This window comes from Odontesthes bonariensis, chromosome 22, assembly GCF_027942865.1.
Source record: "Odontesthes bonariensis isolate fOdoBon6 chromosome 22, fOdoBon6.hap1, whole genome shotgun sequence".
NCBI lineage: Eukaryota > Metazoa > Chordata > Actinopteri > Atheriniformes > Atherinopsidae > Odontesthes > Odontesthes bonariensis.
This window is the reverse complement of record NC_134527.1, coordinates 3,716,880-3,731,196: the sequence shown is the minus strand read 5'-3', so window position 1 is coordinate 3,731,196 and position 14,317 is coordinate 3,716,880. Positions and strand designations below refer to the sequence as shown.

Here is a 14,317-nt window from a genome sequence, read left to right as displayed (position 1 = left end):
TCCCTTCTCGTCTCATCCTTACCTTGTCCCCCACCATCTTTTTCCATCTTTCTACATGTTTTCCATCCTTTCCTCTTCACATGCCCGTCACGTTTAAACAGACTCTTGCTGCTCTCATGTAAAATGACTGTTTATGTGAATTGTTTGTGTTTCTTTGCCTTGTTCGAGTGCAAATTACTTTCCTCTGATCCTCCTCATTACCCCTGTAGAAATGAACATGAATCATTTCCCATTTTTTCTAACTTTTCTCTCTCTTTTTATTAATTTTTTTTAATACAGAAATAACAGGTGTGGGTTTCCATGGTGACCTGCACAAGCTGTTAAAGCCACACATACATGATCCGGCTGTCAGGAGCCTCAGAGGACGCGCTGCAGCATCGTGCATCTGGTATTATTCCCCCTGTTCTTATATTTTTAGAGTCCTGACGGGGAATGTAATGAAGTTGAATTCCATAAAAGAACAAAGCAGAGGAACTATGGGAGACTCTGCTTAAATCATCCCGTAGGGGGCGCCGCACACACCAGAAAGGCCTTTTATCCGAGTGTAATTGTGTTTTAAAGAAGGTTTTGAGTGAGGACCTGTTTATTCGCACCTTTCAAACCTGTCAGATGGCGTCCTGCAGTGAAAGGTAAACTGTAAAATACGACTGAGCCGAGTTTGTGTTCAAATTCAGAAAATTCCGGGTCTGCAGACTTCAGTTTGCTTAAAACAAGCAGAGGTATTAGATCCTTTTAAAACATACAGCATCTGATGTTTTCCCAAAAGGCAACTTCTCATTATCTTTGAATAAAAAATGTTTATATCGAAAATGAAAAAAAATTAAATTAAACAAGATTCCTACAGACATTTTGCTTCTAAGTAGCCGGACTTTTTCATTATTTAGATAGATAGATAGATAGATAGATAGATAGATAGATAGATAGATAGATAGATAGATAGATAGATAGATAGATAGATAGATAGATAGATAGATAGATACTTTATTGATCCCAAAGGAAATTCAAGCATCCAGTAGCAAGACATAATAAAGCAATACAAATGTTTATACAATTATAAACACTTTAAAAACAATCTAAGAATTTAAAAAACTATTCAAAAAACAGTTTGAATATATATATATATATATATATATATGAATATATTTATTCATATATTGTGGTGTCTCAGCGGCCACAGGTCTGAATCCTCAACATTACCGAAGCAGTGGGGATCATCTTTAAAAAGAAGAGCTTTGGGATGTCCTTCAAGAAGCCTGGAGAAGTATTCCTGAAGAAATTACAACTCTTTCTGCCTCCTGCACTCTCAGAAATAAGGCTACAGTACGAGTCCTTTTTTGTCCCCTGAGGTACAATCTATACTAATGTACCCCCTAGGGTTAATTATTGGACCTAAAGGTACCTTTTGGAGGGTCCAAAAGGTACAAATATGTAATTAAGTGGTAAAAAGTACATATATGTACCTTTTGAGGGTCCGAAAGGTACTCAATATATGTACTCAAGTGGTAAAATGTACATATATGTACCTTTTTGAGGGTCCAAAAGGTACTCAATATATGTACTCAAGTGGTAAAATGTACATACATGTACCTTTTGAGGATCCAAAAGGTACATGTATGTACTCAAGTGGTAAAAGGTACACTTGAGTACATATATGTACCTTTTTTCTACATGCTGGGGTACTATAGACAGTCTGTGTTAGGCTACTTCAGTATAAGGGTACAAAACTATACCTTCTGAGGGTACTGCCCCAGTGACAAGCCATCGTACCCCTGAAGGTACAATTCTGTACTTTATTTTCTGAGAGTGTATGCTGAACTACCTTTTATATATCAATAAATTGCTCCTCCCGTTTACTGATTGGCTGGCTCAAGACTCCAGTTTCAGCTTCTGGTTCTTCACGTTAGCATTAGCATTTAGCTTCCCACAGCAAGCTGAGGTAATCCCGATGACATCATCAGTCGGTTTCTCCGAATTAGGAGAAGCTCACTTCCGAGCCAGAGACAACATTATACAAGTGTTTTCACAGCTTGAGCTGAACGAACCCGAACAAGCAAACCGGTCTTCATGTGTGAAACTGGAGGGAAGATGGAGGGAAGATGGAGGGAGAGTCAGGAAGAGTGAGGAGCTTACAGGCCGGCACCAAAACAGTGGGACAGACAGTGATTCAGTCTTCCAAATTTCATATTAACATTGTCATCATTCATCCTATTCAGACAAATAATAGACTCCAAAACAAGTGAACAGACCTCCCAAGCCTCTCTCTCCCTCTCTTTCATCCACTCGCAGCCTACGTCTCTCGTCCCCGCTCTCTCTTCTTCTTTCAGCTTTAATTTGATTAAAAAGCGAGCTGCAGGAAGGGGAGGGAGGGCTGATGCACATCTAATAAGTGGACCATCTGTCTGCAGCGCTGGCTGGCTCCCAGCATTGTGCCCAACCAGACTGCATGGGAAATGAAGGGAGAGCTGGGAGGGATTGATGGAGAGATGAAGGGAAAGAGCGAGAGAGCGAGAGAGAGTCCAGGGGAAAAAAAAATCTAAAAAAGAGAAGTGACCTAGTGAAAAGAAGCAGAGGCAGCGGTTTTAATTTGGTCCGACTCGTGCCTGGCCTGCAGAGGAGGTGAAGAAGAGTCAGGATGTGAGAAGAAAGGATGCTTCAGCGAGGACGAGAAGGAAGGGAGAAGAAGAAGAAGAAGAAGAAGAAGAAGAAGAAGGGTAATACAGAAGAAGGGAAAGATAAACAAGGAGACGAGAAAAAGTGGACGAGAAGGTTAAGGGATGAATGGAGGACGAAAAGAAAGACGGGGGCTGTGTTTCGAAACCGCATACTTCCATACTACATACTTCCATACTACATACTACATACTTCCATACTACATACTACATACTACATACTTCCATACTGCATACTACATACTACATACTTCCATACTACATACTTCATACTTCCATACTACATACTTCATACTTCCATACTACATACTTCCATACTACATACTACATACTTCCATACTACATACTACATACTACATACTTCCATACTGCATACTACATACTACATACTTCCATACTACATACTTCATACTTCCATACTACATACTTCATACTTCCATACTACATACTTCCATACTACATACTACATACTTCCATACTACATACTACATACTACATACTTCCATACTGCATACTACATACTACATACTTCCATACTACATACTTCATACTTCCATACTACATACTTCATACTTCCATACTACATACTTCCATACTACATACTACATACTTCCATACTACATACTACATACTACATACTTCCATACTGCATACTACATACTACATACTTCCATACTACATACTTCATACTTCCATACTACATACTTCATACTTCCATACTACATACTTCCATACTACATACTACATACTTCCATACTACATACTACATACTACATACTTCCATACTGCATACTACATACTACATACTTCCATACTACATACTACATACTTCCATACTGCATACTACATAGTACATACTTCCATACTGCATACTACATACTTCCATACTACATACTTCATACTTCCATACTACATACTTCATACTTCCATACTACATACTTCCATACTGCATACTACATACTTCCATACTACATACTTCCATACTACATACTACATACTACCATACTACATACTTCCATACTACATACTTCCATACTACATACTTCCATACTACATACTACATACGGCATACTACCATACTGCATACTCATTGATCAGACAGTATGCAGAGCGTTTACCCACAATGCATTTCACTCCTGCCCGAGCCGAAATCAGCCGGCCTGAAGCTGATTACCCTTAAACTCTAAACTCTGTAAACTTTAGCAACATTTGAAACATTTTCAGGCGAGAAAGTAGTCGTTTAGATCCCCAACGTGTTGAAAACCTGACAAAATACCGGCTGTTTACAATTTAGTTCCCACGAATTCGGCGCTACTAAAGCTAGCCGCAGTGAGCAACGCACTTCCGGTTATTTTCACAAAATAAAATACCCGTTGCCTTTTATCATAGGGAAAGCCATTACCATACAATTGGTGCTTTTGTTTTGAAAACAGGAAGTGAACCTACCCTTGTTGTAGCTAGCTTGAAACTGCCGTTTCGACAGGAAATGACGATCGGCCACGTTGCGTTACGTTGCATCTTGGGTAGTTTGAGTATGAGTAGTAACCTCATGATGCATACCCAACATTTCAGAGAATCTAGTATGCATCCGGGAACTTCTGCTTACTCAAACTGGCATACTAACTCAAAAGGTTAGTAGGAGTAGTAGGAGAAGTATGCGGTTTCGAACACAGCCGGGGAGTCACAGGAGAGGAAATAATAGGAAGAGAAGAAGAACAGGTGCAGAGAGAAGGCTGAGAAAGGAAAGACAAAAGAATGAAACAGAGGAAGGAAAAACATGGAAAGGAAGGAGAAAAGATGACCAGAGTTTCACCCCCTGTTTTAAGAGCTGCAGCCATGGGCTTCAACATCATCACTGAGTGAAACTGACTGCAGATGGAGAGGAGACACCAACCATGACCATGATGTGTGTTTGAAGGGATAAAGTGTCCGTTTTTATGTGTCGAGGAGTAGTTATCAGGGCTTTCAGAATGCTGCAGCAGCTCTGTTTGGATCGTGTCTTTCTTTTATTGGCATTTTTTGCCATGAAAATGCTGATTTTTTTTCTTTCCCCACACTGGCCTGGATGCTGTGCTGCTGGAATAATTTCTGCTCGTCATTCTGGGTTTGCACGTGGAACCGTGGAAGCAGCTAAATAAGCATTTCAAAGAACAAGTAATCCTGAACCAGGGCCCCAAAGCAAGAAGAGTTGGAGAGGAGACACCTCGGATGCAGAGCAGGAGCAAAACTGAGAGAAAAGAGGAGGAAACTTGAACCATTTTTTTTCCTGCATTTCCTGCATTCACATACCACCAATGCAATCATCAAAAGGGCATCCATGATCTATGAACGTATTTTAGCTCTAAACTTTGGATATCTGGTACTTTAAAAGGTATTTATTTAATGCACGACCACTTAATATGGAGCTCTTCCCAGCACATAATTTTCAGTGTCAACAAACAGTCCCGTGCTATGCATCGCATCCATGGATGTATTATATCAACTGGATACCGGACCACAAAATGGCCGCCGTTGATTTCAACTGAGTTGCTCGCCTGGTGCACAAGCCGACAAAGTTTCTGACTTCCGGGTTTACTTCCCAGCGCAGTAGAGTCGCCCCCCCATGATGCTTTGGGGCCCTCCCATCATGCCCCGGGGCGATGAGGACGTGCACGTACATACACATGACAGTGCACGTGCACAGCTGTGACGTCACGCTGGGAAAAGAGACTTTTCTGGCCGTTAGAAAACTTTTTGATGGATAAAAAGTCCATGACTTAAAAATCTTAATCTTAAAAATCACTTTTAAATTCAGGTTTAAAACATTTCTCTCTCCGTGTGCTTATGGTTTAAATCATTTTAAAGCATAATGCTATAAATCCTCTTAATTGTTTATATATATATATTTTCCCCCCTCTTCTTTGATTGCTTTTAACTTTGTGTTTTAATTTTTATTCTCTCTTTTTATTCTCTTTAAATTGCTTGTTTTATGCTGCTTTATGCTGTTCTTTTAAATGCCTTGTCTTTATGTAAAGCACATTGAGTTGCCTGTGGTACGAAATGCGCTGTATAAATAAAGATGCCTTGCCTATTGCGGTCTATGGGAAAATGCTTTTTGTTGCAATACCACGAGTGGCCACTGGGAGGCAGCACTTAAAATACTTCCACGATTCCGTCACAAAATTATTAATCGTGATACTGCCCTCTAATGGCTGAAGAAGTTTTAATAAGAAACAAAAAGGTCAGCACTTTGGACCAAAACGTGTGTATTTTAGCTTTTATTTAGCTTAAATCTGTCCCAACAGTGACAGAAAACATCAGCGCCGTTTTGCCTTGTTTTAACGCAGGAACATTCGCTGTCGCTCAGGTTGGAGAACTTGTTGATTCTTTAAAAGCTGAAGTCATAATATTGTAGCAGAAAGACATCTGTTGAGGTTTTGCCATGAACGAGCAGAATCTGGATGACAGCATTCGATCCCTTCACCATCTTCATGTCTGTTTGTGGCAGCTGGAGCTGGCAGAATCCAAGAAGTCAGAAGTCAGAGAGGGCTTCCCCCTCTTCCTCATCCTCCCTCTTCACTTTCATATCTTCTTCCTCCTTCTGTTCAATAAGTTTGCCTCTTTCTTCCAACTCCTCGTCTCTCTATGCTTTCCCTGAGCTGCCTCCCTCTTCCTCCCTTTCCTCCCCTGCTCCTTAAAACATTTCTATCCTCCTTCTCCTCACTTCTTTTGCCCTTCCTCCTGCACCTCATCTCTTTGTTGCCCTCCCCACACACTTATCTTTCCATTCATTCTCACCCATTCTTTGGATTTCCATCCAGTTTGCCTTTTTTTTAGCCTCCTCTGTCACTCTCCCCCCCCCCTTTCGTTCTCCTCCTCCCTCTTTGCTACTCAGATGACAGTTAATCCCTGGTTGAATTATAATCTCACATTTCATCCTGATTTCACGCTGACAGGATTTTCCTTCAAATCACTACGCCCGGTTGTCAATCTCCCTCTCTGTCTCTCTGCCTGCTCCTTTGTCTTTCTCAACATCTCTCTTTTCGTCTCCAGTCGTCTTGAGTTGACTGGTTTCCTCGTGTTTCCTTGTACGCTTTCCTCATTCGAGCTTCTGTCTTCCCCTCTAACTCGTTTTTTCCTCCCACCACCCTTCTTTATCTTCTTTAGCATTAACTAGTCTGTTGCTCACATGCTTTTATTATTGTAAAAGTCTGTTGCTCACAGGCTTTTATTATTGTAAAAGTCTATTGCTCACAGGCTTTTATTATTGTGAAAGTCTGTTGCTCACAGGCTTTTATTATTGTAAAAGTCTGTTGCTCACATGCTTTAATTATTGTAAAAGTCTATTGCTCACAGGCTTTTATTATTGTGAAAGTATGTTGCTCACAGGCTTTTATTATTGTAAAAGTCTGTTGCTCACAGGCTTTTATTATTGTAAAAGTCTATTGCTCACAGGCTTTTATTATTGGAAAAGTCTGTTGCTCACAGGCTTTTATTATTGTAAAAGTCTATTGCTCACAGGCTTTTATTATTGTGAAAGTATGTTGCTCACAGGCTTTTATTATTGTAAAAGTCTGTTGCTCACAGGCTTTTATTATTGTAAAAGTCTATTGCTCACAGGCTTTTATTATTGGAAAAGTATGTTGCTCACAGGCTTTTATTATTGTAAAAGTCTATTGCTCACAGGCTTTTATTATTGTAAAAGTCTGTTGCTCACAGGCTTTTATTATTGTAAAAGTATGTTGCTCACAAGCTTTTATTATTGTAAAAGTCTATTGCTCACAGGCTTTTATTATTGTAAAAGTCTGTTTTTCCTCCCACCACCCTTCTTTAACTTCCTTAGCATTAACTTTACGTTGTTTTTTTTAACCAAACAACTCTTCATTTGGACACTTTTTGAGCCTTTTCGTGATTGGGTATTAATCTTAAGCAGCACTAAGGTCCAGGCTGTTGGGATATAATTCAGGATGTCTATTCGCGCTGCTGTATAAGTGAAAATAAACAGGGCTCAGGTGGAGCTCACACCTGGTTCAGTGACAGGGCTCCCATTAGATAAAGCTCCCAATACATCACCACGAAAAACAAGTAAGCAAAACAAGAGAGGAACCATTTATCTTCTTTGATTTGCACACAGTAAGGATATTTTATGACAACCCTGGGACTCAGATTAGGCACTTTTGCATCACGCAGTTCCTATGAGCCATGAGAACTGAGGACTTCACTGATGGACGTTATACCCCATGAGGGCTTTTTTCGACAGTTACGTTTGAAAAGCAGATAGGAAGTCTTCCCTAGCTACTCCAAGATTCTCCAATAAAACAGTGTGTACGTCCGCCAGGGGATGGAAGGATGATGTCAACCATAAGAAGGTTTCCGCAGCACAAAAACACCCGCTATCGAGTCAATAAGATCCTGGTATCACTCAGTGGGGTTACATGGCACTGAAAGGATCGGATTATTGGATAAATTACAATCAGACTGAGTTATTAAGTGCATGTAGACACCTTAATCTGACTAAGAACTGGATCTATGATCTAAAGATGAAGTGAACTCTCACCAACAAAATCACGGTTCAGTAACGCAGGTGAAGCTTGCGGGAAAGTAACAGTAATCTAATTACTTTCTAATTATTATCTAGAAAAACTGCGTTCAAGTATTTAAAACATTACAACTATATTACTGGGCATGTATTGTAATGTTTTAAATACTTGAACACAGTTTTTCTAGAGAAGATAATTGTTTTGTATATGGGATTATCGTCCATCGACTCTTTTGGGCTTTCACATGCGCGAGCGTACAACCAGCCGGTGAGTTACATGCTGTTTATAAAGTTGTTTTGTAACGTCCCCATGCCAGTAATGTGAGAACCATGCATATGGTTTTGATGGTAAGGCTTGTGACTTTATTGTCGGATGGGTTATAAAGTGGTGTGACGTTTCTGCTGTGTGCAAGTTGTTGTTTTACGTGGAAGGGTTAGCGCTTGCCCCTTAGCCACCACGTATTAGCCTCGCATGACAGGCTGTGCGGACAGAGCGATCTTCACACAGAGAGCGCCGATTTGCACCTCTCTGTGTCCTACTATCAGTATTTGACAACCTCTAGCAATGGAAACGCGCTTGAAATGCCCCGGAGTTTTCCTTTAAGTGTCCCTTTAACTACTAACTGCTACAGAAATAGTAGCCCTTCAAATCCCTGGAGACAAACACTTTTCAGATGAACCTTGTTTGAAAGTAGGGCTGGGCGAGTTAACTCGTTATTTTCGCGTTAACTTGTTAATTATTTAACGCCGGTAAATATTTTATCGCGCATTAACGCAGGTTTTATTACTGTAAAAGTCTGTTGAATGCATCACACTCACACAGTTACAGCAAACACCACGAAGCATGGAGTAATAACATAAAAATAAACTAGCGTAACATCACAGCTACAGGTGTGAAGCTAACGGAGCTAACCGGCGCTACTTCCTGTTTTACTCGTTTCAACATAAAAGCACGTATTTTAAAAATACATTTAAAAAAAACTCCTGCATTTACAGCCAAGTTGAATTGTCTTCTCAGCGTAGTAGTTCCAGGCTAAAATATCACTTAAAGGCAAAACACACAACTGATAGCAGCAAGTCATTCAAGGAAACAGACAGTGGAGCGAGGCTTCTACATAAAAACTACAGAAAGATGCTGATGTTAAAAGTGTGTTTGCACAACAAATGTTATGGCACTTTCATTCATATGGCAGCACATTTAAAATAAAGCTAAATGCTAAAAGCTATACGCTACTTTTGGATTCATTTTTGGATTCTGCGTACAAATGTGATTAATCGTGATTAATCAGGGAAATCATGTGATTAATTAGATTAAACATTTTAATCGCTGCCCAGCCCTATTTAAAAGATATAAATGCAGATCAACAACCTAAATATAGGAGTGATGACTGGGTGGTTACTTTTAAACCAATCAGAGGAACTACACGCGTTATCAACCAGCCAAGTACATCAAAACTATGTGTTCATTTACCGCAAAAAAAAAAAAAGTTTAATGAGTGAGAGACAAAATGGATGACAGCAGGATAGGAAACAGAGCTTCATTTGCTCTCTGGTGCAATCAGGATCAAAAAGCTGACATGGCCTCAATTCTGACGGAGGAAATCAGACGCTAATTTTCCTCCGACAGAAGCTGACAGTTGCAGAGATGGAGAGACGGAGATTCCTGAAAGTGTTTGGAGAGGCTGTGCGAGTGTGTCTGTGATGCGAGCGTCTGAGGTGAGTGTGTTCGTGCACGTGTGCACGTGTGTGCGCCTGGCATCCATCAGAACCACAGCTTGCCAAAAAAGCAGTAAGCACAGTGCAGACAGAGAGCGCTGCTGCACGCTAATTATGTATGCGTGATTTAATCTGCAACTCAATAATATGCAAATATATTCATATGTTAGTTTCTTAATTAAAAATGCAAAACAGCCCTTATGGTGATTTTTTTTGGGATATTTTGTGCAGCCTAAAAAAAAACAAAAAACGAACATTTTGAAAAATGCAACAAATTGGAGGGGGAGCTCCACAGCGGGGGGGTTAGCTAAATAACAAAAAAACAAAAGTTCCAATAGGAGCCGGAGAACTGGTGGAGGAGTGTTACTCGTTAGCGTGACAGGAAACTGTAAATAAGACGTGCACGTAGCCACGGTGACGTCACCCATTGTTTGTGGATTACAGTTTAAAGCCTTGAATTCAGAACTAAGCTGTGATTCAGGCCGAGTTTTTACTTGATTATGGACTTATTTTTTAAAATGATCACCAGCACAAGAAAAATTTGGGAGAGAGCCCCCTAGTGGCTAATTATGGTAGCTCACTTACAGGCACTTCTATATAGGGATGGGTTCCATTATCGATATCGCTTATCGATTCGGTTCCTTATCGATTCTTATCCGGTTATATAGTACAAATATAGTAATATATTATGTTAATATCAGATGGAAACTATTTCTACAGTATGTCGCTAACATTATTACAACAAACAGGACCTGGAAGTTTTACGTTACCTGGGACTTTAGAGACGAAGACGCTGTGCCGCCATCTTTAGCAGCGCGTCAAAGACTTTAGATTCGTGCAAAGTAGCTGCTGTGTGGTCAAATGTTTCAGCATGTTGGAGGTATTTCCCCCTTTGATCAAAGCTCTGCAGGTGTTGCAACTGGCCCTAGTTTTGTCCTTTTTGGTGAAATATAACCAAACTTTGGAGCGCTTCTGCTTCGCCGCCATGTTGGAAACATTCTGAGCCAAAACACGAAGCGTCAGACGTTAGCGGAGCCTATAAACGGGATCGTTAGGCAGGCGGATTAACGATTCCAGGGAATCGAACTACTGGGAGAACCGGTTCTCGATTCCCATCCCTACTTCTATACGACCGACCTGGTGGATATGAACTTGGAAGGCAGCGAAGAGAGAATTCCTTCTGTCTGTTTGTAGCCAAAACACGAAACTTCAGACCAATTTTGTGTTCTATACTGGCAGATATGGGTTATTAAGTGTTAAAGTTTGTTTGTGACAGCGACAGACGCGGCGTTTTATAAGGATTTTGTTCTCCAAAAAGCTTCGATGGAGGTTCCACAAGTTTCTGTGTTACAAGCTTAACATTTCACAGACATTTCATAGTCTTTGAGGTATTTCTAAACATGTTAATGTGACTGTTTATCTTTACAATGTGGATACCTTGTGGAAGGTGAACTAACGAGATAATTAACGCTAAATGAAATGGATATATAGCTTCTTCATGAGATCATTTCCTGGTTAAAACACTTGGAAATTGTTATAGACGTTCCAGGGCAGGCCTTTGCCATTTCCCTAGTTTAAGAACAAACTTTTGGTCAGTTGGTTCCAAGAGATTCATGTTCTACAAAAAACACAACCTACCTTTTTTCCTATGGAAGCCCGGTAGGATCAAAGCATTAGGAACCAAAGGTCTTCACCGACACTCCAACAACCACAATAAAACTACAACTATGCCCGAATTGTCTTCAACCATAGTTGACATTTGTAATTCTTCAGTGATCTCCTCAGATTTAATTTGTGTATCCAGCTATTACAGTGTCAGAAAATTTGGTGCAGGCATTTACGCTTCCCTCCGAATGAACTCCCAACTGCAAGCTGAAGTCATGACATCATGTCTGGGCAGGCCGTCTCCGTTCCTCCAGCTCCAAAAACCCAACGGAATTTTGCGTTTTTTCCTAAATAATGATCAAATATATATAAATAAACTCATAAAACGCTGAAGAAGCCACCAGAAACAAACCTTCATTAGCATTTAAGGACACTTGCATAAAGAAACTACAACGAGGGGGGTTTCTTGTGTCTGTAACTTGGTTTGAAACGTATCCAAATAACCCACCACAACCCTTTTAATGTCTTTATTGGGTTGTTGCAGTCTCATAAGTTCAGTTGCTTTCTTTCCTCGTTAACGGACCGGCCGCTTCTATCGAGCTGAAATCTGTAACGTCTCGATTCATGTGCAAACGTTGCTCCTTAAAGGGCTGCGACAACATTCTGAGTATTTTCTGGATATTAAGTATGCTTAAGAAAAGCCCTGTTCTAACTCAGAAAGCCCGGTTATTAGGGTTATTACATACATCGGTGCAGCTTAAATGAGGCGTGCTCACTCCTGGAAAACAGCCTGGACTTCTCAGTCTCAGCTTGGCTCTCTGGAACTTTAAGTCAGTTCACCTCATTCAGCACCAAATCACAGCTTTTGGCACTTTATTTATTCTGGTGAAAACCTCCCGGTGCTATAGAGTGAAAGCCAACACTTTGAGCAAGAACATGGCAACAATGGAGACAATTAACTATATTTTAACAAGAGGACATCTCCAACAGAACCACAGTCTAAACTAGACTTCATTCTCATAAAAATATATTTTTATTTGTTCATTTTATGGTGGTGTCACCTCATTCTTGCCCAAACTAATGGAATTACCTCGAGCTTACGCTTTCCTTCGTGTTAAGTACAAATTAGACGGTGCTAATAACGTAGGGTCAGAGTGCTACCTTTAAAAAACAAAACAAATAAACAAACAGAAAAAGAATTTTAAGATTTAGTTTCAGTTAAGCTAAAGGCTTTTCTAAAAAGGTGAGTTTTCAGGCCTTTTTTAAAGGGAATCCACAGTCTGTGGTGCCCAATATACGACTGGGCGAGTTAACTCGTTATTATTTAACCCCGACAAATATTTTATCACGCATTAACGCATGTTTTATTTTGTAACAGTCTGTTGCTCACAGGCTTTTATTTTGTAAAAGTCTGCTGCTGTCTGCTGCGGAACAGGAAAAGAAAGTAATCGGCGGATCCACCAAACATGGAGAAGGGTACGGAAGTGACGGCATCCCGCCACTGGACTGCAATGTTTCCAAATCGATGCGATTTTTCCCAACAAGTGTAGTTGAGAAATACAAATAATGATCCCAAAATGTCAAAGAGAAAAGAGAAAAACAGAAAACATTTTGTAGTTCAAGAAAGATTGGAAGTCGAATACGTGTTTGTGCTTCAAGGAGAAAAAACGGTTTGTCTTTTGTGTTATGAGGCGGTGCTTTGTTTGATATTTCAAGTTTGGAACAAAGTAAATGTCATAACTTGTGTTTGATGTTATTTTTCTTTATTCACTTGGATAGTCTGATGGTTGATTGATGGAGTTGATGTGGGTTTCATAACCTGACAATTTAAAAGGATTTATGATATAATAACAGAGCAACAAGCAAACATATTTTTTTTTTTACATCTATGCAAATATATATGTAATATTTGTAACTTGAATAAATAATAAATTCAGAGTTATTTAACATTAAGGAGTAGTTACATTTATAAGTTACATCTGGCCCTTTGAGGGCAACGATTATGCTGATGTGGCCCTCTGTGAAAATGAGTTTGACACCCTTGCTCTAAAAGCTATACACGACTTCAGGATTCATTTTTGGATTTTGCGTACAAATGCGATTAATCAGGGAAATCATGTGATTAATTAGATTAAACATTTTAATCGTCGCCCAGTCCTAGTTTTTTTAAAATTATTTACTGTTTCTGTTATCGCAATTTTACCTTAAAAAATGACTAATTACTGTAATTAAACAAGTAAAGTGTGTTTGAGAAGGACTAGATAAATCAGGTAGTGGCTTTAATTGTTATTAGATTAAACATTTTAATCGTTGCCCAGCCTAATGTAATAGTAAACACTACCTGCATGTTAGCATGCTAACACTCAAATCTAATTTCAAACAGCGCCTACAAGCACAATAAAAACTCTAATTTCTGTAACACAGCAGACTTTAGTCATAAAACACAGAGATGGCCAAAGCTAGCAATGAATATAATGAAAGTAAGGAGTCAGGCTTGTATGCAACATGCATCCTGGTCCGAACGGCAGCAACAAGAACCCTTAAGGACGTTTGAACCGTTGGTGATAAATGTTCAAACCCTCTTTTGGTTGGAGTGGCGCAGCCCGTTCACCAGTCAGACCTGCGCCCCTGCTTTGGTGTGAAACCCGCCGTGGTCCCGCTGAGCGGCTCATCAAGTGCAGCGAGCGACCTGCTGCTGGAAGAAAGGCCCTCTCAGCTCTTTGTGTTCAGGTATACTTTACACAGAGCGTGCTCGGAATGAAAACAGTGATTAAAGATGAGGCTAATCCACACCACCAGCGCTCCACAC

General features: G+C 40.0%; 1 protein-coding gene across 4 annotated transcripts in view; it reads right to left on the bottom strand.

Annotated features, from left to right (window-relative positions):
* tcf4 (transcription factor 4) overlaps positions 1–14,317 on the bottom strand; it is a 297,188-nt gene that overhangs the window by 95,854 nt on the left and 187,017 nt on the right. The window lies entirely within an intron of this gene.